This window comes from Bombus affinis, chromosome 14, assembly GCF_024516045.1.
Source record: "Bombus affinis isolate iyBomAffi1 chromosome 14, iyBomAffi1.2, whole genome shotgun sequence".
Lineage (NCBI taxonomy): Eukaryota > Metazoa > Arthropoda > Insecta > Hymenoptera > Apidae > Bombus > Bombus affinis.
The window spans coordinates 11,256,785-11,283,878 of record NC_066357.1 but is presented as its reverse complement, the minus strand read 5'-3'; the positions used below and the strand labels follow the sequence as shown (position 1 = coordinate 11,283,878).

At 35.1% G+C, this 27,094-nt stretch overlaps 1 long non-coding RNA gene across 1 annotated transcript; it reads left to right on the top strand.

Annotated features, from left to right (window-relative positions):
- Positions 1-1,839: 1,839 nt before the first annotated feature.
- On the top strand, positions 1,840-27,054 carry LOC126924061 (uncharacterized). Its single transcript, XR_007713396.1, has 2 exons — positions 1,840-2,153; positions 26,202-27,054. It is a non-coding gene; the product is annotated as an uncharacterized LOC126924061 (long non-coding RNA).
- Positions 27,055-27,094: the final 40 nt, after the last annotated feature.

The window sequence follows — 27,094 nt, the reverse complement described above, 5'->3', positions numbered from 1 at the left end:
AATTTTTATAACTATATAATAAGTACAATACTGTAGCTTAAATTACAAGTATTTATCAAGAACAAAATGAAAATTAGAAGTGTAGCTAACGTAGCGTATGCACAAGTAATTGAAAATTACATACATATTGCCATGCGACCGATATCGGTCGATCAAAAGCTCGATAATTCCTGATTGGAACTTCCTCGCTGCCAATTCGGTTATGGTTATAATCGAGCTATCCGGCTCGAAGACGTCAGATTCGTATGTTGATTCAACATTACCGCCCAACCAGCTCTCCTGTCACGTACGACCTTTCGATTAAGTTAATTATTTTGAAACAGAAGGCCATTGCTATGAACGTGTATTGTCAATGATATAGCTCGCATGAATAATAAATAGGAATGTAACATGCCTTGCGGTAAGTAGTAAAAAGCGGTAGCGGAAAAAATGTAGTTAAACCAAAAAAACTTGATACTATTAGCAATTAAAGTAGTTGGGATAATTGAAAGGATTAGAATCTAGGGGTATACGTATATATAGCTATGTATGTTAAATCTCAGACATGAAACAAGAGATACATGCGGCTGTTATAATTTTTACTAGATGATAGATCGATAAATACTGTACATACGTTTTACTACATGATACAGACATCAGAAAACCTTTTTATACTTGAGATCAAACAAGAGATCCATTATCTTTACGAGTTTACTATTTTATCTGTTAGCTTTCTGCATTCTTAAAACCTAGACACGTTTATAAACATTTCGCATATTCTATTTGCATCAGTACGTAATTATATAATTACGCGTAAATTTATTTCTTAACATCAATTTGAAAATTGAAGTAAATTTTAGATTTTTGATATTTCTCTTTCAATTCGTACAACTATTTACAACCGATTGAAATGTTTCTTCGCCTTTCAAGAAACCAAAGAATATCGCGAATAGGGAATGAAATGAAATTTTGAGAAAGTATTTAGTATAATACTAGACGAAAGGAGCCATAAAGGGAAAAGACATTTTCATTTTTAACGAATGGCGATACGCGAGATTTTTAGCTGAAAGTTGCAAGAAGCATGAATGTAAAAGAGAAAACGTTGCTTCTGTTGGCGATTGTTATTCGATCCGTGCGAATGGAAATAACGCGAGCAATCAACCAACTACGGTGAAACGAATGTCATGGTCGAATTGTTTCATAGAAAAATTATTTTTCACGTTCGTGAAAAGCGTTAGAAAAACGTTATTGAAATGGCTATTCAAAATTCCTTGAATCTCTTACGTGCGATTATCGAGGGAAATATTCATTTTCGTCGTGTGACGAAAAAATAGGAAAGATTTTCAAGTATGGTATAGATCCAGATCGCAAAGGTTTCTAATTAATTTATAAATCCTCTTGGAATGAGATCACTTAATAACCAGCATAACCGTTTCGGTCGACATTTCATTGTTTTAAAAGCTTTCCAAATATCAAAGTACAATTAGAGGTTTCAATTTATTGTATCGTGTTTGTCTTCGTAAACGCATATTCGACAACAAAACGATGATTATGTACGTGTAACCGGTATATAATACCGTAGAGACATTTAATTTTAAAACACTACTGACTGGTAGTTTTATTAATTGAGCAGTCAGATTAAAGAAGATTCGCTTTTCTCTTTTTAATTACGTATCTCATTGATTTATTCTAAATGTCGAACAAACAAAGGAAACTATGATCAATATATCATTTTGAAAGAGAACAATTATCTAGGAACAATCTCGAGACACGAGTAGATCTCTTATCTTTAGATAAGTGGGTCTCGCTGAAAAACGAAGACACAAGTATAGTAACGAAGATGAAGAGAAGAATGGTATAAAGTATAAAAGGAGGAAAAGTCGATGTTGGAAGTAGAGAGAAGTTGGCAATAGAGTTCCAGTGGCTGGTCACGGATAGGCTAGAGGAGGTTAGCGTTTCGAGTACGCGCTCTGCGTCCAAGCGTCGCGTCGCGTCGCATCGCGACGCGCGAGTATTGCGAGACGTCGTCGATCAGTATCGTGGAAGCGCGCGTCCCGTACCGCTCGGGCAACCCTTAAATCGAGTGCAACATTTCACGAAGAACGACGTTTCGTCATTGACGTGTGAAATTATTTACGAACGAATCAAATTCACGTGGAGATCTTGATATACCGGTGAGTCTTTTGTCCCAAAATTTTTCTTCCGATTAATAGAAACACGAGAAAAAAGGAACAAAGAGGAAAGAGCGTAGGAAAGGAACGAATAATGTTTAAGAAAGAATGCTTAAGAAAAATGGAAGGAAAATATAGGATAATAGGAAATATAGGATAAGTAGATAGTATACGGCGAAAAAAGTGTTATGAAAATGTAGACTGAGAGAAACAGCTTCGGCTTGAGCACGTCCATTAACAGTGACATCGAGCAGACTTACAATTGGTTTTTCAAGTTACAATATGCTAGGTTATAGGGAGTATCGGGCTGGTCTTGCTTCGCGAAACCGCGATTTATCAGCGTTTATCGCTGATAAACATATCGCGTCGAATCTATTACAACGTATATTCTTTACTTTTTCGCGAGCAATTGAAGCTTGTTACCTGCGATCTATGTGTATAGGTAAAATTTTCATTGTAAAATACGTGACAAGTTAATCATTTCGAAGAAGTAAATCGTAAATGGGTATTGTGCCTTGTGCCTAAAACACACTGTTCTCGTTATTTCTCTTTCTATCGTATCGTATACAATAAAATGATAAATTGTTGACGCATTAACGGATACCGTGAAACGAGATCCGAGATTTACCATTGTAAAAATAAACGAATACAACTTTAAATAGATGAAACCGATGAATTGCTCCCGGAGCAAAGCGCTTGTGAAATTGAAACGCGACGTTGTGTCGCCTCGCGGCTACAAACTGTCCAACTATTCTTTGAGTCATGGAATCGACGAAATGCGTGTGTATGCGTGTATGCGTGTATACTATACGCACATACATAAAAATATAAAACTCAATTGTTCCATGTGAAGTGTTTTAAACGATGTAGCGATCAGCTTTCGTTATCAATGAATTTTCCGTGGTCGAACGTTGCCAAGAAAACAAGGTGTCAAAGAAATTGAAAGAAAGTTCTCGCGAGTTGTAAAATGAAGAACTGGGACTTATATGTTCCGTTCTTTGATATAACTTGGTCCAAGTTCTTGTTAACGTCGTTACACAAGTATCTCTGGCATTTCTCGTCGTTACGTTATCGAAGATCGTTGTATCGAGATCGAGGAAACTTTGATTTAAAGCGTTCGCAAGTAACGAAAAGAGAGTGCTGCAGTCGAGGAAATTTCAAAGAGTGCAACCTGCGGCGTGGTAAGGGTGAAGTAGTTTGGTGAAACGTGCGCGGTAAATGAAGATATTCACCCATCGCGTCGGCGAATCGACGATCACGAACGATCTATAAACTCATCTGGTACACGGTTCCGCGTAATTGGGTCGAATGAAATTTTCGTCGAACCCCAATGGTTTGCAAATGGTTCGCAAATTAATGGTGTAAAATGCATTTTAAGCAGAGTATACGATCCTACATGTTGCATCGTTAATATCTAGCGGATGTTGAAAACTGTGCATCGTCTACCGTGGTAAATATTATGCCTGGCTACATTTCCAATCGTAGAAACGTTGTAGCGAAACTCCAACCAACTAAAATTTACTTCCATGTTCCGATCGTTTGCCTTGTGTCCAGCGAAGAACCAACGAGGAACCAACGAAGAACCAGCGACTACATTATGATCTGAAACACTTAGTTTCGAAGATTTCTGCCGCGCCGCCATTGTTAAACCAGATAGGTACATACTTATCTTGTCACAAATTATTTGCGCGGTTCGTCCCTTCTTTAATTGCCTTTCCAACGATGTCTGTTCGTAGTATGTGCTCGACGTACATACATATTCCGTAATCTTTTACTAATCCATGAAAATAAACGCGGACGACGCGGGAGGTTTGAAAGATTTTACACGAACATGGTCGTACGGATTCGTATCTGTGGTGGAAAATCAGGCATCGGAGGAAAGCCGGGTACGCGTCGATCCTGTAATGAAAACTGACAGTGTGCGACGAGGCGGGAGTTTCGACGGTTCCACCGGCGATTTCATAATTACGACAATTTATGAACAACCACCAGCGGATCGCGATCTGTTCAAACTATATTTAATAACATTCAGTGTCACGTGGGTGTAATTAAATTTTCCGAAATACACGACCAGCTGATTTGCGTTCAAATAAAATGTAATGATTTTGAAAACTGGAAGATTTGTTGCACACTAAACCAAGAAACTCGGAGGGAAAGTGATACAAGTGATACTAAACGATATTTAATTCGAGAAAACCGTAACTAATCTTAAAATAGTTTAATAGAGAAATTTGTATGTTTCTAAACGTTAAAACACATAGACTTTTGTACTCATAAAAGTAAAAAAATATACGACAAAGTCGTATTTAGATTTAGATAGATGTAAGGCTTAATTAAGGGAATAGAAAGAAATCGAAGCTGATATTTAGTGTATGGTAGAAAAAAGCTGACGTGCTTGTGTATTCGTGTGAATACAATGAAAACCCCTTTTCGTATGAAATGGAACTGAACAGAGGAAAGAAAGTTGATACGCATCGCTGTAATATGTACGTGTATTCCGAATTCGACGGGGTTAACGGTTAGGTTAAGCGCGTCGCGACGATTCAAGGGGAAATGATCGTCGTCCAACAAATGTAATTCTTGTTGGCGAACTTGTAAACGTGTCTAATTTATGTCCGCGTATTGCGCGTAAAGGAACGCGATAACATTGCTTATTAAAAAAGAATCGTCGCTACGATTACCCAGCAATTTTATTATGCAAAAGAGGAACCGTGTGCTGATAATCGTATCAAATATCGATCGTCGATCGATCGTCACGATACTCGCGTTCTGTATTTGCGAGATGTCGAGGATGTATTCGCTGTTCGTGTCAATCGAGCCTAATAACGTACTCGCTACTGCTCGAAAGTTATTTTATCGAATAACACCTATGGCAACGATGTCCTTTCCTGAAATAACGAATGCAATGGGAAAATGATAAACGAGTGGTGATAAAATGCAAACAACAACGGTAGCTTTGTTTGCGTAAGAAAGCAAGAATCTATCAACTGTGGTAGAAGACAAAGACCAGGCTAGATTTGTTCGGAAAAGACAATGTCTCTTTCTTTTTGACGAATAAGTTTCTTACAACGATGTGTCATCGAATAAATTAAACGTCGACGATGCTCGATTGAAATTTTCTATCGTTCCTCGACAAGCATTTTACTTAGATACTTTACGTTAATATATTTTTTGACGTCGATTCATATCATTCTAAAGTTAATGGTTTCAGACCTGAAGATTGTATGAAACACAATAATATTTCGCTCTACTTTCTGGATCGTCTTAGGTTCCAGCTTGCCAGCTTGTAATATCCTTTTGTATGCCAGTTAATCGTTTCTAAATGACAACAGAATTTACTTTATAGATACCGATTAATAATCTCATTAACTCTATGAATACAGCTGCGATATGTTCTGTATATGTGTATAATTCTAATTCTTTATAGGATATCCTCAGTTTCTTTACGGTTATTTTATGCATTTCGATGCAAATTCGTCCACCGATATGCTATTCGTCGACGTACGTCGTCTTTTCTATAAAAAATCATGCTACTATACTTGCTACATGTAAAATAAATATAAAGATATAAATTTACGTTGCATTCAAACATAATTGATTTACCTGGCCTGAGGGTCAGGCGAGCTATTACATTTAATTCTTCGCCTTTTTTCTAACTATTCGAATGCTAAGCTTGTTAGATAGCAGTTTCGATTCGAATTTCGTTGCAATTCGTTTTATATAGAACACAGTTTTAATTATAACACATATTAATTTTAAATATGTATCAACTTTGTAAATTTAATGAAGAATTCCACGTGGGAGAATCGTTGTTTCACGAGATCTCTTCTCGTTTCCCGTATTGTCGACGATTGTACCAATATTTGCTGTAAATTATAATCTGTATACATATTACTTTAGCAGTATTATAATCGCATGATATTTAACATGCGATATCTACTTATGAGTTTAATGTACATATGTATGTATGAAAAATACATTTTACGAAACATTAATCATATTCACATTCTACTACATTAATATTATAAAACAGCGCGAGTAACAGCAGCAACTGCTGCTACGCTGGAATATACATATGCAAAATGCATTCTCATTTGAGATATTATCAAGCTCAGAATTCTAACTACGGTAATGTAATGTATATTCATTTATACAATCTGGTATCGGAAATTCACGCTATGATTTTCTCGAATTCTGTTATTGTTACGATTTGTTACGATATTTTGAAATTCTTTCGATAATTTACATATTTCTTTTTTACATATTTGTCTTACATATTACTTATTTCGTATAGAACGTCACTGTAATTTTTAATAGCATTTCAGCAGTTGCAAAGTGTAGCCCTATATCGCTATCAGTTGGAACCGTTGAAAAGTTTTCCATTTATTTTTAATCGGTTAATTCGTTGGTTCTTCGTTGAATCGCCATCACCATCGCCGATGGTTGATAGTGTTAGTTAAGATGGTGTTATGCCGTAAAAGGAACAACAAGAATGAGAGGTATCCATCCGATAGAAACAAGTAACCAGCCAAGAGGAAAGTAAAGAATAAACGAATAAACAATTTAACCGTTACGTTTTCTGTTGCTGCTTAACAAAATACGGCAACGAAAGAAGAAGAAAAACGAGAGATTATAGTTTGAAATTCTATCCATTTTTTATCGCATTTTTATTACTATGAGTCTCATAAACACATATGATTTATAAATGTAGACCATGTCTATTGCGTAACAAGGATCATGCAATCTCACAAATTTTACTCAATTTTATGATATATCTACAGGTATACATATATATTTGATAATTTCCATTATTATATATATATATATATATATATACGCGTGACACTAAGTTGTGACTTTACAGCGATGACACTGAATGTTAGAACAATGCATTCAATTGCAACCCTTCTTCCTCATAAAGAGAAAAATCATGACTTTCTACCACGTGGAAACGTACCGCAATAATAATTAGTAAGTAGTAAGTAGTAAGTAGTAAGTAGTAATTAGTAATTAGTAATTAGTAAATGATGAGTAGTAAGTAGCAAGTAGTAAGTAGTAAGTAGTAATTAATAAGCAGTAAGTAGTAAGTAAGCAAAACGTTTAAATATTGACAAATAAATTAGAATATGTTCGGCTTCAAACAGACCAATACAAAAGTAACTGTTGACTAAATTCTAACGAAGATTCATATTGATCGTCGTAATATGTTACATATACATTGGTGATAGCGCCGAGACAGATATTCTTGTCAAGAAGTCGATGAAATCATATGGTTTGACAGTTTCGGAATCCTGTTGAGAGCGTCGATCACTGCCATTGCAAAGGACAATGCGATCGAGAATCACGAGTCTAGGGACATTTCTGATCAAATCCAGTTCAAATCTACTGTAGTTCACTGATTATTGTTCACGAGTTTCAATCGAGGAACGCTGATAAACCGAGCATTCTGTCAAGTGCACTATCCACTGTACGTAATATCGGAAAGAGACCGCTGCCTGCTGTCTCGTCGGAAAAGATGAGAGGACAAAAAGAGTCGACAGATTAAATATCAGATACATTTCTTCATTTTGAAAAAATTATTGTCGTTTCGTTCCTATATCGATTAATCGACGGCCCAAAGAGAGTTTATTGTTATTGTTAGAATAGGCACGTGAAATGTGGCAGACATGGAAAGATGTGAAATAGTACCAGATTTATGGATGGAGCATAAGTATAATGCATTCGAGATACGCCTGAAATGTGAATAATAGCATTGGAAAGGATACTTTGATCGAAATCTATCTATCAGAGAGATAAAAGGTGTAGTGCAATGAGGAGATTCTGGTATGCCAAAGAAATCTGTATAACGGTATTTATCTAAGAAAAAGTATCGTGCCGTTTGTCGTTCGATGTTGGTGAAATTCTTGCAATACTGGGATTAGTACGTTGTTATGGTTGTTATTGTAAACGGCTTGATCTTTTAGAATTATACTTTGCATCTCTATACCTTGAGGTACGATGCATCACAACTACAACAAAAGAATTTAATACTCCAAAAATAGTCCTTAACGTTTTTTTATACGTGATATAATACTGTTTGCATAGATGTACATTTTGACACGCCTTGTCCCCATTTCTTATTATATTATATTATTGTCCTGTTCAATTATTATATCGATTTATGTGTTAATTAAAACGTTTAATTGACCGCCACCGATCAGGACAATGAGGCAAACAGCGTGTTACAATTATCAATTTCCTACATAATTATTGTGGTTTACCAGAATCATCGATTAAGTTTGCGTCCTGTGTCGTAAGTGAATATGTATCGTTTTTAAATATTCACTAGGATTGAACCGAGAGTATGTAATATCTAAGATTTCATAACTTGTACAAAAATCAGGGTATTTTAACGGGCGAAGAACACATATCATGCTTAAATATAATTATGTTACTACAGTTTTATTTGTAATATTTTGTCACGTCGTGCATTTTTTATACTCGTAACCGATAATCGCTTTCTTTACCACTCGTCTCTTTTAACCCTGTTGCCGTTAGTACCTAGCCCAGAGCCGTTATTGTACATCCGTGGTTCTCCCGAAAAGTACCTTCATCTGATATTTTTGTTTCTCATTTCTAATAAGATTTTAAGAAATTTAACGACACTTTATTTTTATAAAATAAGTTTTTATAGCAGACAAGATTTCTTTTGGATTAACTAACAGAAATATGTTGTATGTTTTACTTTGGTAACGAAATTTTCATTATTTTTAAGAAAAATATGTTAGTTAGTAAATTAGTGTCTTGAAAAATGCATATTTCCTAAAATATTTTTGGCCGGTGCATAGAAAATTTGGAAGGTGCTAAGAGGTTGAACGATCGAAACGAGTTTTTATATTTTTAAGAAAATCGTCCGTTTAGGAAAGCATCCTGTGTTCGACTTTCAAGATGTTGTTCAGATTTTAGGGATGGAAAATTCAATGTCGTAGTATGTTACTTAAAAAGCGACGCGATGCGTAATCGCTACGCGATTAGACATGTAAATGTCATTGAAATTGTATTCGGAGGAAGATAATACGAATCTCCATCTCGCGACTTGTTTGGTCACTGGTTTGGTCACTGGTTTGGTGACTGCGATAGTGCGTGGGTTAGATACGTTAGATACGTAGTGCAAGATCACTGATAGCCCTTAGCACGTGAAATAGGTACATATAACAAAAAAACATTTAATAATACTATTAGTTAATAATACTATTTAACGACGGTTTCTATTTGGCGCAACAACTATCGAGAATCGCGATATATGAAATTTATAGCCAAGATCGGATTCGTAAACCGTGACGGGAAAGTTGTTGAATCGCCGAATTAATAGAAGTGAATTGCCGAAAGGCTATAGGATGCATAAGTATTCTAGCCGGAGGCCTGTCAGGATGTCTGGAAGCACGGAAGTTTGACGAAAGTTGGTCGTCGGATGGTAATAAATCTTATTATCTTAGTGAATCCGGGCTAATACATCGGGTACTTTGTGTCGCGAATTCAGCTCGAGAATATTTCTCTATGAGGGAGAAAGGGACATGATTGTTTATGAGCGTTTTAACTGCCCTGCAAATCTCAATTCGCACTTAGTATGACGAAGAATCAGTTAATATTTGTTTATTCGTTAAAATGTCTTAAAAGAACAATGATGTATATATCGATATATGTTGAACAGTTGATGTCAATATTAATTACTAATGCTGGTGATATTTATGATCCCGTGTTTCCGTTCCTATTAGAGATACACGATGTAACTACTGGAATTCGGAATTTACTAAATGAATTTAATATCATTCGTATTAACCATACGTAGGTGTTGACTTAGAGCTACAGAGTTTTCTCACGTTCAAGTATTTACAAGTATTTACTATATGTATGTGTAGTGTATGCTGTCGAGACAGATCGATCGTGAGTATTCTCTGAAAGATTTTTTCGAGTAACGGATAGTTATGAAAGGAGAATGAAAATGAGTAAACATAGAAGGATTAAAATAGGCTAGCTAGCACACACGAGCACAAACATAACAGCGCTCGGCTCGATTCGAAAACTAGCTAGTTTCTGGTCTCATCCGCGAAACTATTTTAAGAGTTTTAAAGTCCTAAATGGTGAATTCCATAATTTCGCAAAAGTTTTCAGATAATATGCGCGTTTATTCTGTGTATTCTGATTTTCTGATCTTGCGATGTCGCGAAGCATATAACTTTATATAAAGGATAATAACTTTATATTCATAAAAATGGCTTCGGTGTTTTCAAGTATGGTTGTAAAGTTGGATTTGCTTCGAGTTAAATAATACATGACAATACAACAAACAACGCTGTAAGAAATTTAGGCCTTAGTATATCATTATAGATTAATTGGGAACATTTCGGCCATTCTTTAATTAATTTGTAACACAGACTCGATCCCGATACCACGATGTATGCTATTTCTGAATTCTACGCATATCCCGAGTTTGCAGACAATTTACCTATTATTAAGCGACAATATACAAGCGATAATAAGTAAGAGGTTATTAACAGGTAATTTAACATTGTAATTCGAGTTGAAGACTTTCCGAAGATTCGGGTTAGGTTGTTTTGATCGTGTTTTAATGGCAAGCGCCTGCGCGTTTATAGTACACTGATCTTACAAGGAAAGTTATTTGGACGTTTAACAAATTGAAATTGGAATACTTTAGAAGAATTTCTATATTAATTTTTTCAATATTAATTTTCGGATTAGAAAGTTTAGACTTGTGCACATTTAACTGCCGAGTCATATTGCAACCAATAAAAACGTTATGAAAGAATGAGAGAGAAAGAAAATGCTTCCACATTTTCTTTTTCTTTTTTTTTTTTTTTATAGAGAACGCGATATTTCAAATTAATCTACAAAGTTTCTAGGAACTTTTATATCATAAAATTACTTGCGCAACTTTTCTGATAAAAAATTGCGTTTCTTTTTCAAGTTTTATAAAAAATACTCTAAAAGTATTTGTATATGACAGAAAACACAAGTAATTATTTGAATTTTTTATCGAAATATATCCAACCTCTTTGCCAAGCAGTAAAAAACGAACCGTAAATTTAAGAATATTGCAGTTATTTTGCTTTTGTACTTAGGATACAACTAAGCAATTGAAAGTATTATACACATGTATATACTTATAATAAAATGAATCATGGGGGATGATTTTTTACTACACGTATTAGTGTATTAATACTATATATACATACTTATATACATATACTTATTGTATTATGTATGCGCTTGTACTATCTAACACACATTGATTTATATGTATAGGCGACCAACATGTGTATAATTCTGATGTGTACCACACGATAGCCGATGAATTTATAGATGTATTAAATTTTGATTCGGACATTAAGCTAATTCTGTCGAGGTACTCGTTAATCGACTGTTACTAACAATCTTAATTACCAATCAACGCGATCGACGACTGCCAACAAGAACCGCGAATAATCTATCATTATGCCCTCAGCATCAAACATTTTCTTCCTGAAGCAAGTATACATGATGTATGAACGATGATATACGAGGTAAATTAAAGTGGACAAGTTTTTTGTAGTGTCGTGTGCCGTGATCTTTTTAATATTTTGTTATCGAAATAATATAATTCATATTTTTACTTGTTCTATCCTTTGGACTAGTAACTCTACTTTACGTTTACTTCCGTAACACGTTCCCAGATAATTGGAGATGACAAAAGTAAAGTTGCAAAGTGTCGCAAATAATCGATTCTGATTTCTCTTTAGTTGTAAGTATCGTAGCGACTAGGTGCGAAATTTTGACCGGTCGTGCCAATCGAAATATAAACTTTGTTCTTATACATACTATGTACGTACGATGTATATCCCTTCACTGTGTCTCGACGCTGCCCATCTAAACTTTGTTTATCAAATCGAGAGACGTTTCCTTTATCTCATATACCCCTCGGCAGTTATAAAACACTGCGCGTAAAGCGTTAAAATAGCGGTAAAACAGAAAATGTGAGGAATCGGCTGCTCTCTTGATCGCTGCTTTAAAAGTGCTGCTTTAAAAGTATCATAGCTTGTTAGAATTATATCCTATCTATTATATACTATCTATTGTATTATGGTACAGTAGAAACTAAAATGACGAAAGTACGATATATAATACAGCATGTAGGGAAACGCGTGTAATGGACTTACTTAACTGGGATTTATTTTTTACTGGAAAATGAATATCGTACGATAACGCTTGATGTATCGAAGGATATCCGTCAGCGAATACCTTTTCGAAAAAGTATTCGTACCGTAAATTTACATATCGGAAGAATCTTACCTACTAAGATAACATTTGAACATGATGCGTTATGAATGACTAAGATATAATTCATACTTGTCAGAGGAATATGTCGAAACGATAATTTTTGATTATCACAGTTTAAACAAAATAATTGTATTTATCTTTTATTAACGTTCTAAATCGCTTCGCTAGTTTTCCAAAACGCTGATTTATTTATTATATGTTATATTACATTACATTACATTACATTATGTTATATTATATTATATTATATTATATTTTATTTTATTTTATTATATCAGATGATATTTCCTTTTGTCGAAAAAGGAAAGATTAATGAGTGTAAAATTCTCTACAAATTGTGATTTACAAATAGAACGACAATCAGAAAATATTGATTCTTCGAAGAAAAGAAAAGTGCGGATTTTGTTGCGACATAACTTTTCGTATCGTATAATGCATAACACGACATATGCATAACACGGGAGAAATAGATTGAAGGCAGTTTATGAAAGAGGTGACGATGACAAGCGCAAACGTAAAAAAGTTTCAAATTACGTACTACGAATCGAACCATATGTGAAATACACATTTCCAATAAATGTTATCGTCTCATCGTGCTATCTATTATTTACGTATCTTGTAAATAATGCTATAAACGCAACAGTTCATCCTGATAAAATATCTTGAAAGAAAAGCGTTCAAACATCATTTCGTTCTTTACATTACAAAAACATTGTGTAACAGCTAATTAAAACACGCGACACGCATTTGGGAAGATGCGATATGTTAATTACTTTGATCGTTGTCGGAATGTTGTGACACAGACAATGCGAACAAAGCGACAAAACCATAAAAGCGAATATGAACTTTAACTAATTAAATTGCATCGGTATCGGATATAATACTTTTATCTTTTTGCGTAATTTTAAGTCGCAAACTACTCTATACGCATAACTGTGTTGACAGCGATAAGCATAGCGATTCGTACAAGGAAAATGGAAAACTAATTAAATTAATATTTTTGTAGCAATTGTAATTATGTATTTCAATCACGTAATTCACAGGTGTAATTTTCAAGTTTTAGTATAACGTGTTTAGTATAACGTTTAGTATGACGTTTAGTAAAAGTTTCAATATAACGTGTAAAGATTTTAATTAAAATTACAAAGTAAAATTGAAAGCCTTCTCTCTAAATTAACAATGCGTATTTTACATTATTAACATTACACTGCATGCTCATAAAGCATGTATAAGCTAACGTTGCATCAACGAAATGACTCTGGCGAATACGCAGCAGGTTGGTTTGTGCATCGTGCTTTCTCCCTTCGCTCGTATCTTATCGCATTCTAAACATTCGTATTTTATATATTGAGCAAACGAAACATCTCATCGTGTAGAAACTCAGTCGAAAATTCCTTGTTGCGACTTAATTAATCCATGATCCTAATCAATCCTATCAATGTGATATGCTAGTAAAAAAGATATGTAGCGGCATTCGACACCAACTAGCGTCGGACGACGGCAGCGCAGTGGTTAGCGCTTTAGGTTACGAACGTTCGGGACCCGGATTCTCAAATTCCGGCGACCGGAGTCTGATTTTTCTTTCCACGACATCTAAATTAGATGAAAAGCAGCAGTACCCCAGCGGCGACATCTACGCCCGCAGCAGAACCTATCTCGGCCTTTACATCAGTAGTCAGCGCACTAACATCAGCAACTATACAACTCTCACGACGATCTATACACCTCAGATATATCAAGATTAAGGGAATTTTCGCAGCGAATGTAATTCCATTTATATAATTCCAATTGTGTGGTGTTCGATAGTGCGATTGCATTGATAAACGAATTATAAAAGTAATCCAATATTCCCTTTAGCAGTTGTTCAATGAAGAAAACAGACAATAGAGTGCAAACAAAATATCGATTAACATATTGCACAAGTTTGTTAAAACGATGTAAAGAGAAATGCTAAGGATTTGAAGACGAGAAAATATAAAGGAAAACACTTGCTAAATGTTTTTTAATTAAATTTAATTTAATTAAATTTAATTTATGCTTGGCGTGTGACTTTATAAATTTTGCCTGAACGAATGATAATTAATATTATTTTTATATCGTATACTTCATCCATAGGATTGATAGATAGATAGGTAGAAATTTCATCCACATCCGAGCGCTGCATCCCGGGAAGAATGAAAGAGATCAGCTCGTAAACTATTTTTTTTTTCTTATTATTATTTAATTTGTTACAATTTGTTTAATTTATTACAATTTGTCCAGCTGGACATTTGGTAAATTTTTCAAACTCAATTGTTAAATGACATGTGGATGGCTACCCTCAGCGGGATACCATCTTCGAGTTTGGCTATTTTATTTCTTTAGCGAGGTCAATGGGATGTTTTCTTTTTGGTTTTCTTTCTATAAGAGTTTTGCTCGCTTCAGCAGCCAACTAGTTTGGATGTATTGCCGTTCTTTCTCTGTACTTTTCCGCCTACCTGCCGATTTCTTCTTCGACCGTTCTTTGCGTATATCCTCGTTTCTGACATATTATGGAGCGTTGGCTATTGTTCTCAGTACCCTTGATTTCGTAAACTATATAACACAATTTTTGTTTAAAAATATGAAAAATATGAAAAATATGAAAAATCGAGGGAAAACGTAATTAGAAATTTCCTGAGAAGCAGCGGTGTGCTTGGCGCGTTTGCGTTTGAACGAAACTGGTAGAAACGTGGCATCACGGATACTAAGTACAATTCGAGAAATTCAACGTGACCCGATGTGTGTTACGTAACATAGTGGGGAACGATCGAGCCGGTAAGGTGGAGAATCCCTGGGATATCCATAACTCAGTTGTCACACACAAATTCTGGGATGGTTTGAAATATCGTAGCAAATCTAGCAGCTAGGCGAGATCATGAGAATTTACCCGCGATAGTCGTATGAATGAGTGGAGAAGACGTCGCGTCGCTCGCAGATTCGGCAAATAATTTACGATTGATCGATCGCTCTCTAACAATCTCTTCTTTGGCTGAATCCTATCTTCGATCTTGCTTGCTTGTTCAAACTAATCAGGGGTCGGGGACCGTAAGATAAAATACATAATAATTTTCAGACATTTTAAATGGAAAGGTTTGAAAAACTATTTAAACTCGATTTCGAATCGTGCTTCGACCGATTTACCTATGCAGTTTGGTCGTGCCGTCTTCAACGGCATATATTTCCCGCCGATTCCGACGTTTTTCTTGAAGATTTTCGAGAAAAGATATCGAAAATAATAGTGATAGAAGAGGGAGAGGAAGAAAAAGAAAGGAAACGCAGATTCAGTGTTTTATGAGACTAGGTCGAAGGCGTTTCTTAAGATTAAGAATGTCATTCGTGGCTGATATAATTGGATCTTAAGTTTAGGAGAATCAAGAGGGGGACACAGACGGTTAGAAACAGCGAAAAAGGAGGAAAAAGAAAAAGAAAGGACGAAGAGGAAAACGTAACGAAGAGACGAGCGGGAGCCGTACGATGATATCCGTCGTAATCAAGGATCCTTTATTTCGTCTGCACGATCTTCCAACGTTCATTTCCACAAAAGTAATCTCTCTTTCATTTTGTATACATATAAGTCTGTTATCTGTTATCTGGTTGAAAGTTCCGCGTTGAAAGTCCGACCTGGTATGCCGCGATATTTATGTATCACGTGCCTTTGATCTCGAATCCTTCGAGAGTTCAAAAAGATGAAGGAGGAGGGTGCCGAAATCTTTTCTCGGAAAAGAACAGTCTCGAGAGTGTTTGTCTTTAGCGAAACTGATGTTGAATTCACGTTTGGATGCTTCGGTTGCCTTGAATTTTTAACTCGTAATTGGTAATCATATTGGTGATCATATTGTCAGATGGATAATATATTTAGAAATTGCCTGGTAATTAAAAGGACAAAAGATGAAAAAAGATGGTATATCACGTAAAAAAGAATCTAGCTGATAGAGTATTTCCCAAACTATCAGAAAGATAAGAACCTTACCCTAGTTAAAGATAGATGTTGGCGGTTCTCGTTTGAAGATATGGCAGAGTTAGGAGGAGAAGATTTTCTGTTGTATTAAGGTGGCTCTCCTGTTTTGAAAAGAAAAAAACATGTAAATTCAACTGGAAATCAAGCGGGGTTGGAAGGAAAAGATGGGCAGAAAATATGCTTTTCGTTTACGATGATATTTATAGCCTTCCGTTTACAATACCAAATCCCAGTGGTGAAATAGGGAAGGGAAAACGTTATGGCTTGCGGTATCTATCTTACGTTACAAGTATCGATTGGCGGATCTGAAACATTGACATAACTCGAAGGGTGAATTAAATCGCAGCTATAAAAGTAATGAAAAGTATTTGTATAACATATATTTGCCTTAATTGATCTTGATTCTGAATTACAGGATTATCGATTATATATCTGTTTCGATAATTCTCGGTTATGCTAAACCTATGGCAATGATGGTAACTTTTAACGTATAAATTGTTATTCTTCCACTATTTACTTTTCCAATGTAGTACATCTCGTGTGTAACTTGACTTTAATGAGCCTAAATAATTTTGTTGTAGAAAAAAGGCTAATCTATATTGCGAATAATTAGTTATTAGTGATTTTCTTTATTGTAATATAGCTACATATGAAAGAAATTTATATTTCAATTGAATTTATACGCAATTTCTTCCTTTTTCTTTTCCGCCAGAGTTACAATCCTGTTAATACATAACAGAAAACAGAACGTACTTATAACATACACGTTCGATCTTTTGTCTAGAAATTAAACTAACATTGCATTATATTTATTATATCTTTAGTTGAGTCAACATTAAGAAATTGAAATTACTTATACTATAATTGAAATTGAAATCGATGTTATTATCAGTAATCAAGCTGTGACTAAATTTCAAATAAACGCCGGTAAAAACATGTCTTTTTCTCTTATTCAATTGCCTCAGGCTTCGAATCAAGTTATTCATCGACCTTGTTTCGAACAGAGTAATAATGTACTTTCTTTAGAACGTTTTAACAGTAAGTACCGGTGATCGAGTGATCCAAGATCGAGAGAGGAAACGGTACATTTTTAATGGAGAAAAAGGCTCTCTCCATCTCCGTGTTATATATACAGCTAAATGATTTTTATACGGGGTCAAAGTATGCAAACAAATTACAAACGTCTCGAATATAAATAATATGTATACATAAGTTTGTCGATAGGAAAAGAGGCAAAAGTTGCATATTACGACTACGTAAAAGTATCTAAAAGGAGCGCGTAAAACATATATATAAGAAATATTCAAGTATACATACATATTATACGTATTATATATATATATATATATATATATATACTAATATAATATATATATAAAGGTTTTGAAAATGTAACCAGAAAAACTGAGCATTAAGTCCGAGGATTTATTTGCGAGAAATTTCATTTTGAAAATTATATGTGAAATACGCGTGTACGGCTAAGTGTTGAACGTATCGTGTACCGGCCGATTGGAATTGATTACGCGTTGATCTCAAACAGAGACATTCATGTTGAGTTGAACACACGCTGGGTGTTATACGTTTTTCGAATTATTTGCTAAATAAAGTGTCTAATAAAATGTTATATTGATTATTACATATCAAAGTGTTATTCGTTAAATACACAATGCCCATCGTGTAACACTGAAAAGAGGTACTTATCCTTTGAATAGTTAGAAATGGGAGAAAATGTCCTAAGGTAAACTAAATGCATCGATGCATGTACAAGATGCGCTTCTTTTTTAAATGAAACTTTCCAAGTACTTGAAGCCGGATCTCCACTCTAGAAAACGCTTTAGAAAAGTATACAATACAAATACATAAAAAACAAGTAAATTACAATAGTAAAAAAAGTACAAGTATTAAAAAACATTTTCGCTTTTATTCTGGCGAAATCGAGATATTAAAACTGTCATCTGTTCAAAAAATATGGAGTAATTATACACACGGACGAACGTAGAATAAACAGTAGATGAAACTGCAACAAATATTCTTTCGCATTTTATTCGAATCTTTCGTTTCCTACGCATATCGCATAGGAATTATAATCACAAGGTGAAATTGCTTGTAAATTCAATTTTGATTAATCCGATAATGAATTCTTGCTAAACTCGACTTTCGTTATCTGATATTTGAAAACGATTAATTTCGTTTTTGTAAAACTACCGACAAGATATTATGTGTAATACTTGAAACCCAATCCAAAGAGTAAAGACAACAGGAAGATAGAGACTAGGAAGGAACAATTTTTTTTATTGCGATTTTCCTTAGACGACAGAAATGGAACATTAATTTAGGTACCCTAACTCGAACATCTCCGTCGCAAGAAGCAGGAAGATAAAGAGGATAAGTTAAACATTTCCTAAGAAATGAAACGGACAGAGTTTTAATGAGTTACCCGAGCAAACTATGCACGAGAAGAATGTAAGACGATTAGAAGTCGGTTTAAAATCGTTATATAAATAATTGTAAAAGATCTTTCCCAAGAAAGAGTTTACTTGTTCGCGTTAACAGTTAAGATGAAAACGATGATCCATTTAACGATCTTATCTTTAACTGTGGAATTTGAATTACGATACGATTACAAATTACAAATTACGTAAAAAGAGATTTGTAAAAAGTTTTGTTGTAGTATTAGTTTCAGATTGAATTTCGTAATAAAACATGATCGGAAAATCGGCAATTGGCCGCTAAAGGAAAGAAAATGCGGTTCGGTAAAATTAACTGTGAACATAAGCTTTCGATTGCTTGTGGTAACAGGGGAGGATATTGTAAACAGAGCAGCTGTTGGTTCTCGTGGATTTTGCTATTTTCCGGCAGAAATTAGCCATATTACGGCGGTGCCTATCTAATAGGCAGCTGCATCGAGAAAGCACCTGATGCGAAATATGTACTGGCCAGAAAGTGAAAAATGTTACCATCCAGAAAGGAACGACTTTTTGGTTTCGTTACGGTGCGTAAGAAAGTGATTGGACGTAAATGATGACGCGGTCTCGGCTGTAATTTCCTGTAATATCGTGGGAGGGGGGAAGAGCTGAAATGAATTTCATGGGAGATTAAGATTAAACGCTACCGCCTCTTTCTTCTATCCTTGGTTGTTACACAAACTTTATGAGCAGAAAGCCGAAATAAATTTTTGTCCGATCGTAATCTAATGCGAATGAGGATAGGAAATAATTACAGGCCGTGTAATGATCGGTCCGTGATATAGCAAATTTTTCCGTGTAGATATCCATTGGAATCGGATCGTTGGAAAATATCCGAAAAATGTCAATCTCATTTCATAAAATATTTGATAATACGCAAACCAAGATCAAGTTTATATGTATATGTCTATGTATGTATGTATGTATGTATGTACATGTCGGTAAAATTATAGAGATACTGTGACAAAGATATGGCAGTAGAGGCAAAAGGAAGACGAAGAACGTGATATACCGTGACAACTAAGTATTTATTAAATGGTAACAGGCTAATGCATAGACAATACAGGGATCATTAAAATCTCTAAGCGACGTGGATCCGCGGTGCTTTGATCAAGGGATCGATGGATTAACTATAGAGCCTTAATGGCATGAAATTGTCAATTAATGGAATCGCGGCTGCAGAAATGATCTTCTCTCCGACATATTGTACGTAATGAAATTACTCGTAACTTACGTTGCGTTACGACACGCACGAAACGTCGTGTATCGGTTTTGAGAATAAATATATCGCGTTTTATTAGCTTTCGATCGACACTGTAAAGCGCCTTTACCGCGTAATGGATTGTTAATTTCGTTAATGCGTGTTTGATCCGTTGATAGTGTCCAATTACTTTTCTGCCGTTGCATTCATTATTGCCCTGAACAACCTGTGTCAATATTATTTCTTGGATCACTCTTGGGGTGCGTTGAATATCAAACAAATTAATTGCTCTTTTCGTTCGCGTCTCTATTAATTTAGTAATTTTATAGATTCTCCGACGGTAGTTTACAAGTTTATACAAAATACTTGAAATCATTAATGCCTATGTATACGGTGACACGCGATCATCTAGGATACATCTGCTCTTATTAAATTCACTTCTATTTGATTAAATAATAATTATTTTCTTCTTATTATGTTTTTTAACGCTGATATCGCACAACGAAAAAAATACCCTTCTTCCCTTCGTAAACCGTTCGCTGATTCGAAACGCTATCAAATTTCAAACTAAAAAGCCTTTCTTTTACCCTGATATCGAATAACAACGGAAGTAACCTAGTCTAAAAATATACACATCAAATAGGTGTAGTTACGTTAAAGCCAATCGTTTGATTTATTCTTGTTTAAGAAAAGGTATTCGATATTTCCATCTATTTAAGGAGACACGCGTTTATCGCATCAAGGTGTATGCGAAACTCGTGTTTCCGGACTCGAACTGATAACGCCTTACGCATTTTTAACGTCTACCCATTTTTTCCTATCGGGATAAAGATCGCAACGTTCGACAGATTAGGTTTCACGTTTGTATAAAGATGCGTTGTTGTAAAAAAACGTGTCTGTAAAAGAAAGACACTTTTCGGACGACCTGATACGTGCATAACTTGTCCGTATTTCTAGATTCTAGAGCATGGCTAGTACCGTAGATACTTTGGTTGGTTTTGCAAGTATCGACAGCGTCTTGATAACACGATGAAACCTTGCTCCAGCAACAGGCGCCGGTCCTCGCATACTCCATTACCACGAGGTTAATTGTGTTAGCGCGTGCCACATCCGTTGCTTTCCGTTTCGCATTTCGCATTACGCATATGTGAACATACAAGCGTGATTGTAACCGATGCGTGAGATGCGTCTGTTACGATCGTGCCTCGTTGGCCATTAATCGCATAAAATAGTTACACTTTTCTGAGTTTCCTTACGAACGAACTTTTTCAATATGCGAAGACAAGTTTGGCAGCAAACGCGACAGATGCAATTCACGAATGGTCCATTTAATCGAAGATGAATTTTCCCTGTCTCGACAATTCCATTTATCGGAACGAGATTTCTCTCAAGACCAGATTCATTGAATTTCTGCTGTGAGCTCTTTTGTTATTCGAAACACCGGCCAATATCTTCTTATATATCATTTCCTTGTATTAATATTCATAAGAATAGACGAATCCAGTAATCTGGAATCGAGTTATCGGATGATTTAAAAAATTATAGTTGGTGGAAAAGAATCTCCGAAGGATTCCGAACGTTCCGAACATGCTCGGATGAATCGAGTTTTTAATCTGAGACAATTTACGATAGGGCATATTTTTTGAAAAGAATTTCTCACGATAACGTTACAACGTAATCCCGATTATTTCAATTAACCGAAAGACAATTTGATATTTCCTAAGTACACTACATTAGAATACACTGCAATCTTTCTTCTATCTTCATACTCTGGTAAATACATGTTCTATAGAAGTAGATATTCTTTGCGTACACCCCTATACATGTATAGTATATCGTGTTCGCATCTTATATTAGCATATACATATACCGAAATTTCCCTAGGGTCATGTACATTATTTGAATCAGTAAATTTCGCAGCAATCTTACAAATCAAACTTTGAATACATTTGAATATATTTTATTTATAATCAACAAACTTTTTTACAGCAGTAAAGATCGAAATATGCCCACGAGTGGCGCAAATTAGAAAATCTGTTTGTTATTAAACCAATGTTTCAAAAGTTTTGTTTCGATAAAACGCTATCTAAATCTAAACCCAATATATACACACAACTGTGTTACAACTATACATGCTATAAAAATTCTACGTTTATAACGTAAACTAAATCGTGCTTAAAGCTCTATATAAAGATTTCTTTAAACAATGATTTGAGCAAGAACTTTTTAACCAATGCGTGTCGCAAATATTAATAATATAATAGGATAAATTACTTTCTTTTTTACACGAGAAGAGCTATATACGTAGGTATTAAAATCTTATCCATTGAATTAGGACATTTACTCTGTCTATCGATTATAAAGGAACTACAGACAGACAGACAGACAGACAGACACACTCGATAATGAAATCGGCAGAGTTAATGAATAACAATCAATTTCATTCTATATGCGCTTACTGGCGGTTCTGTATAGCTTAATTTCAATTTATATGTTAAATTATTAAACTCTGTTGTTCGTTGAATCAGTGAAATTGGAATTTCAATGGCATAATTTTGTTAAGTATATATATTTCAAAGTATTAAATATCAATATACATAGACGCAGTCACCCATCAAGCATCTTTGTGCGTTCTATAGAAATTCGTCGTTAAATATCATTTTTGTTTAAATAAAATACTTGGACAAAAATTTAAGATGTCTTATGCCAAACTACTAATGCTAGTTTTATGTAGATGTAAAATGCACCTCGTTCACCGAGATTAAATGTGTCAGATATTTCCTCTATTCTTTTATCTCGAGCTTGTATTTCCATATCTGTTTGTTCGATTTTTATGAACCGGTTAATTTTTCTTCGTGCCAATTAACTAATATTACCAATACATGTAATTCATGTAAATGAATTTCATATAAGAATTTTTTTTTTACATTTATTCTTTATGTTAAGGTAACGTTAATTTTATTAATCATGATATAGAATGGGATAGAACGGATTATAATCGCTCAATTTTCAGTCGTTAGACATTTCGCAAGATGATGTCTGGACGGGATATACGACGGGATAAAAGACAGACCATCTCTCACGACCATTTTCAGCTTCTTGTCAATAATGTCGTTCGTCCGGACGAGTTAAAAGCCATCTAACATAAATTAAAATTTCTAGCACATCGTACGACACGATTTTAAGTGCTATTAATATGATAGAAAATATCCACGGTAATGATAGACACATATAATTCGAAGCGAAAGCAATATAAAAAATAGTTGTAATAACCATTTAATTTGATCATTATCGAGTTTCCTTTAAAATATTTGCGATACATTGACATATTGACACGAATGAAAATATATCTGCAAGATTCGTTTCACGGGAGCATCTCCATTTTCTTGGATCGTACGATCCTCTGTCCAAAAACAGATGCATTTTCAAAAACGAATTCATTTTATCAATGAACACGTACGTAAAGTGCAAATAATTAAATTCTTATTATAGTAAGACAAGTAAGCAAAGAATATAGATATTCTTATGGAAAATTAGTCTTGTACTTGAGTATCTATTATTAGTAATTAGCAGATACTTCAATGGCAATATCTTCTAGGAAGTACATAATTCGAATGGCACGGCATTAATTAATTGGTTAGGGTTTACCCTCGATATAAAGAAAAGTAAGAGTGATAAATGCGTTTGCCGAGTCGTCCTAGCTAGAGTGAACGAATAAAGTAAAAATGTAAGATCTTGTCTACGTATAGTGAATGCAACGGTAATTATCATAAAATTAAAGGAAAATATAAGTACATATACATATACCTATGTTACCTCCAGTAGTCAATGGTACACGCACTCGCTACTCGCTACTCGCTACTAGTCACTCACTACTTGATACTTATACAAGATACTCCATATCCGGATATTCGATACTAATTTTGAAAATCAACTGGAGTCGTTCCCAGAAGAAGAGGAAGAAGACGAAGAAGAAGACGAAGGGGATGACGAAGAGAAAGTAGGAGAGGAAGTAGAAGAGGAAGAAGAGGAGGAGGAGGAAGAAGAAGAAGGATAAAGCTTGGTTCGTAACCTGCTTCTAGTCACTGTTCTCGCTGTCAGACATCGAATAACTTTTGAAAATTATCTATACGGAAAATAAATTTTACCACCGTTCTAGACTCGACGAACAACGAGGGTGTGGTCAAAGAGTGGAAGAAGGGCCAATCGATGCTATTGCAGATAGCAGTGAGAAATCAGAAGTAAAATCAGGAAAAATCGCACTGTAAAATCGCAATGGAAGCGGCGTTCTCAATTTTATTCGTTTAATCTCGGATTACGTTGCAGCACTACGTACATATATATGATATAATATATATATTTTGGAATAGATATTTTTGAAAATAGATTTCTACCCGGTATCACCTAGAGATACTTGTACAATACGTAGTAATACTTTCATTAAAGGAGCGAGATATAAATATACGCTTCAGATACATCGAATATCTATTTGTATTGTATTGTATCATTTTATAAATGTGTGTAAGGAGAAAAGTATCGTAACGTATGACGCTTGGTATTTGCATTTGTTTGTAAATAAATATATTTGTCATACACACACATACGCATCAGAATATTTGTCCACGTGCTTGCTAACTTTCAGTCAAGTTGTGTGAAATTCTCTAGGCGAACAATGCAACAATCCGTACTCTCTCAGCTATGTAAACTGCTATGCGGCTTGACAGGAGTTCGATTCATCTCAAGTATCATCGCTAGCGATCCATCGTATCGATAGGATAAAGCATCGGATATCTCACGTATGTTTTACAACTATGTGGGTAGCCCGACGGATTTAATCCACCTCGATTTAGTACGCTGCCCTGGTATATCTTTATTCTAATTACGAGATAAAAAATCGATGGTACGAGCAAAATTGCTTGTTAACGCGGTTTTCTTTTGCCGGCAACTTTTTTACTCACCGATGTGATGGAACGTTAGAGAAATGTATTTTTTGTTCGACGCCGGTCACAACTGTCGTAAAACTTTTCGTCTTTCTGCTACGATTCAGAATTACTTTCATTCCTTTTTCAACCGGATTCCACTACGTTAAAAATTGTTTGCTCAATAAAAAGTAAAAGTGCTTTACGAACGATGGAACGAGCGACTTTAAAACGAACTTTCGGTAAAGAGAGACAAGCTTTGATCGATACACTGCCGAATTTATACTGTACATGACTACAGCGAAGATGGTCGAGAGGTGGAAATTACAACCAGCAAAAGTCAGCGTACTATCGTTCACTCTGCACATACGAAGGATCAATTTCGAAACTAAACGATCAATTTCAAATTATTGACGGTATTCCATATCGTGAAACACGATTTCATGTTCGTAATAGGTAGCCACGTACTAAGCTGTAATAAAAAATCTGTGAGATACCGCAGGACTCGTGGTATTCGTTGATACCGATTCGGTTCGCTATTCATTCAGTTGCTTCGTTAAATATTATTTTTTCCGAAAGTCTCGTAAGAAATAGAAAAATGTTACATTGCGGATCTGCGGTGAATTTCTTATTCAAAGAACCGTAACGAACGTTTCCTCTGATATTCTATTTAGTGATCTTCATGGCGACTTGGCAACAATGATGTTAGTAACAGGGTTGATTTTTATTCGTATCATTTGGAACGAATTCATAATTTCAGTTCCATTCTTCGTAATAAATGTCCTGAAACGAAGAATCGCGCTATTTCTATCTTTTTTTCTCGCTGTATAATAATCGTAAATATATCAAAGTTTAAGAAAGTGTAACTTTGTATGTAAGTGCTCTCAGAGAATGAGAGCTTAATTTATTATTAAGTGACCAAACTACCGTAACACGACATATTTATATTTTAAAAAATATGTATGCTGTTTATTAGCACGCGTGCAGAAAATTATAAACGACCGTTATTTAGAAGACGAATGCTAGTAGAGAAAGAGCGGATAGAGCAGATAGAGCAGATGGAAATAATATAATTACGATTAATGTCGATTAGGTTACGAGAGAATAAAGGTACAAGTTTGTTAAAAGCAATTGAAATTGAAGAAAATGCTAAAACTAGTTTTTATGTTGCAGGGCTAAAGCTGTTTTCACGGAGGGCGCGATGGAATGAGTTTTCAATGAAATTGCGGACGTGACAAAATGTTGCGAAACGTAGTTGGAGCAAACGAAAGGAATCGACAGTACGATGCTGAAACGTCGATTGAAACGAGGATCGTCGGAAGTATCATGGAAACAGGCATGATTGTGAACAGAGACAGAAGCATTCTTGCCCTCGTCCGAAATGGCGAATATCTGCAAATAATTTTCTGTTAGTCCCTGGACGTGGCGAAAAAGGGTTGTTGAAAGGTATCTGCCGTGAACCGGTGCGATTCCCCATGTATCTTTAATGCAATCTTTCTCCTCTGGAATTCAATGTACTTAATAGGCGTATTCCCTCATCACGTACACAGAAATGGTTCGTCGTTCGCGCGACAAACAACGATTCTTGGTATCGGTTGTAACTCGAAATAGAGGAGGATCTTTTCGGAGATATTGGCACGGAATGTCGTTCGATCGTCGTTGCGAATAATCGTCTTTCCGATTTCAAGTCGAGAACTCTTGCCGAGAGTAGAAAGCTATCTAGGAATTCTTAGTATCTATCATCCTTGTATCTGAAACTAATTCTCAAAGGAGAATATTTGAACTGTGCGAAAATTAACAAGAGCAACGGGAAAGCGGTTGCACGGAAGATGAGAGGCGAATCTTCTTTCGTAACGACAAACAGATAACGAGTAGAGAAGGAAAAATAAACAACGCTGATCGACGATCGACTTATCATTCGCGATAAAGGGCAGAGGATAGGAAAGAATACGCTATAAAAATCTATATAGATAAAAGGACGCAAAAAGAAATTTGGTACGACGCAAAGTGACGCAAGACGCATAAACAGTAAGGGCAAAAAGGTGAAGAAACGGAAGCGTGAAAGC